Source organism: Phoenix dactylifera, chromosome 3, assembly GCF_051530095.1.
Source record: "Phoenix dactylifera cultivar Ajwa chromosome 3, Ajwa_hap1_PhDact_Kaust_v1.1, whole genome shotgun sequence".
Taxonomy (NCBI): domain Eukaryota; kingdom Viridiplantae; phylum Streptophyta; class Magnoliopsida; order Arecales; family Arecaceae; genus Phoenix; species Phoenix dactylifera.
Genome location: NC_143192.1, coordinates 38,905,323 through 38,908,935, shown reverse-complemented (window position 1 = coordinate 38,908,935; position 3,613 = coordinate 38,905,323). Strand labels below are relative to the sequence as shown.

The window sequence follows — 3,613 nt, the reverse complement described above, 5'->3', positions numbered from 1 at the left end:
GTTGAGATGGCCGAGTTGGTCTAAGGCGCCAGATTAAGGTTCTGGTCCGAAAGGGCGTGGGTTCAAATCCCACTCTCAACATAAACATAACTGTTTTTAATCATTTTTCACCGAAGCAAATTACTAAAAGAATTTTTCCTCCCATCCACTTTGACAAAAAACAATTTGCTAAAATCATTTTTGAATCCTACTCTCAATATATATTGTTTTAATCATTTTGGTAAAACTAATTACTAAAAAACACCGTCATCCATTTTATCTAAGTAAACAAATATTTGTCACATATTTAGAATATACATATATTATTATTATTATACATATATTATTATTATTAAGAATATATATATGTATATATGTATTGACACACATACTTACATATATATACATACTCTCAACATAACGTTTTTTAATCATTTTTTTTTAATCATTTTTCACCGAAGCAAATTACTAAAAAAATTTCTCCTCCCATCCATTTTGACAAAAAACAATTTGCTAAAATCATTTTTGAATCCTACTCTCAATATATATTGTTTTAATCATTTTGGTAAAACTAATTACTAAAAAACACCGTCGTCCATTTTATCTAAGTAAACAAATATTTGTCACATATTTAGAATATACATATATTATTATTATTAAGAATATATATATGTATATATGTATTGACACACATACTTACATATATATACATACTCTCAACATAACGTTTTTTAATCATTTTTCACCGAAGCAAATTACTAAAAAAATTTCTCCTCCCATCCATTTTGACAAAAAACAATTTGCTAAAATCATTTTTGAATCCTACTCTCAATATATATTGTTTTAATCTTTTTGGTAAAACAAATTACTAAAAAACACCATCGTCCATTTTATCTAAGTAAACAAATATTTGTCACATATTTAGAATATACATATATTATTATTATTAAGAATATATATATATATATATATATATATATATATATATATATATATATATATATATATATATATATATATATGCATAGACACACATACTTACGCATATACATACTTGCATATATAAATATACATAAATATATACATAATTATGTATGTATAGTATTTGGTAAACATGTATGGGGCATTTTAAATTTGTGTATATTATCCATCTTGTATTTAGATCCAAGGTTAAACTTATCCAAAAAGTTCTAATTGTGCATCCTTATGTGCAAGAATAGTCCAATCTTTGTCTTTTAAAAATCAATAATTAAGAAAAGTCAAATATTTTTTGTGCAATATTATCCATCTTGTATTTAGATCCAAGGTTAAATTTGTCCAAGAAGTTCTAATGTGTCGGCCGTTATGAGAAAGAAAAATCTATTTTTTTCTTTACAAATCAATAATTAAGTGGTTTTTTATGCAAAATTTACTTTCACCTTTTAAGTATTTTCGTTGCAAAGTTTCATAAGAGCAATAGAACATGTGTACGAGTCCAACTATCGTCATTCATAAGTTGGATCGTGGTAAAGCATATGACAGTTTGATTCAAAGATTTATATTAAAAATATTTTTTATACTATAGGGGGCCACAAAGGGGTTAGTTTCAGAATGAGCCAGCCTTTTTTTTTTTGGACCCAAATTAGACTTGAGTGATACGTGAGCTAAGACGAGTCAGGATTGGATTAGAAATTATAAAATCTAGAACTGACCTAGTTTTCAAATGAAGTTCAATTTTTGACCCCAATCCGATTAGGAATTTGTAGTCTACTCAGGTTGCATTCAGGTCATGGATAGATCCGGCCAATTTGTGGTCGTAATCTTGTAGCAGCTCAACAATCTGCTTGTTATTAATTATCAGAAAAACACAAAGGGAAAAAAAGAAAAAGATAAAACAAAAAAACTTGTTCAGCAAATAATGAAAGATGGATTTATGTTGTACTTATCATTGATCAAGCCCACCTAGGACGGTTATTATTTTCATTTTTTGTCCAATCGGAAGGTTTTGTGTTTATTTTTATTTTTTATTTTTTGGATAGAGGGAAAGCTTGCTGTTGCTTTTATTCCCATAGACAAGATGGTATCAGATTTCTTTAAACTGTTTACTCCATTAGTCGGATTTATTAAACAACATCCTGTATTTTTAGGTATTATTTTGGTTGCAAAGTTTCCATCTCGGCTCGAATTTGTATCGTACCATATATCCTTGTTCATTAGTCTGTTGGAGTTAAAACATGGATCATTTTAAATCATAGTCAGGGGGTCAGATGGAGCAGTCTAATTGCCTCTAAATGGATTTACAAATTTATGAATTATATTTATTTACATATTGCAGCAGTTTAACATTCAGTGTATTTGGCAAAATAATAAATATCAAATTTTTGTACCCACCCTTGGTTCGACCCCATCTAGCATGGTTCTTCCTAAAATAAATTATAATTTTACTGGGATGCAATTTTTTGTTTTTGTCCAGATTATCATGATTTGGACTGCTTGGTTAGATGGACTTCAGCACTTGCTTTATTTGGAGCAAGAACAAAGTGTGGATAAACGGCGACACGGGTTGGACGGTCCACATTGCGCGGAGGCACGGAGCTCGAGCCAGAGCGGCGAGCCCGAGCCCGCCCCATCCCCGTCGGAGAGAAGAACAAGCAGCCGAGCTCGGTTCCGACGGTTTGTCGTTGGAGAGAAGAATGAAGGAAAGAAAGAAAGAAAGTAAGAAGGAGAAGAAAGGAGGAAAGAAATCAAGCATCTGGAGAAGTAACACATTCACTTGAATATAGAAAAATTTGGCAAAATCAAGCTCAGCAAAAGGCACATTTGTTCACACATCCTTGAAGAATGACCCTTACAGATATTAAAAGATGCTTTTCAAGTACAAAAATCATGAATCCACAAAATTTGCACATTAGTGATAACATAAACTTGCATGTTTGTGGGATATTGGTTGCACTTCAATTGAATACCCATAATTCTATTGTTGTTTTGAACATTCAACTGGGATAGAACTGGATCCCAACCACATCCTATGGAAGAACAAGAAGATGCAGATGAATGTGAGCCAAAATGAAGGTTATTAATATTTGACATTCCACCTTTTACCAAATTCATGATTGTACAATATTTGTACATACTGTCGAGTAGATAGAACTAATATGTTCATCAACCTAAAACATTGAATTTAAATAAGCAAACTAGAATAAAGATACTGCACCCTATTATCATTAGTAACAAATTGCAATATAAGCATGTTCATTATTAATATGAAACCATTTGGCAAAACCAATGTCAACCAAAGGCACATCTTCATACACATCGCTCAAGAATGACCTGAACAGATATTGGCAGAATTTCTCGAGCACAAGGACCACAATTTCACAGGATGCAAACATTGGAATAACATAACTTACAGGTTTGCAAGATATTGGTTGTGCCACAACAGGATCCCCTAGATTGAGATGTTGCTCTGAGGATTCGGTCGAGAAAGAACTAGATCCAACTACATCCTGTGGAACAACAGAAACATGCAGATGAGAGTGAGTAAAAAAATAAAAATAAAAATAAAGAGAACAAGTGAGCTAGAAAATTGAAGGATCTGAAATCTTTGACCTTCCATAGTTTGCCAAATATATGGAACTACGATTTGTACGAAACT

At 31.2% G+C, this 3,613-nt stretch overlaps 1 non-coding gene across 1 annotated transcript; it reads left to right on the top strand.

Annotated features, from left to right (window-relative positions):
- On the top strand, positions 1–81 carry TRNAL-AAG (transfer RNA leucine (anticodon AAG)). Its single transcript has one exon. It is a non-coding gene; the product is annotated as a tRNA-Leu (tRNA).
- Positions 82–3,613: the final 3,532 nt, after the last annotated feature.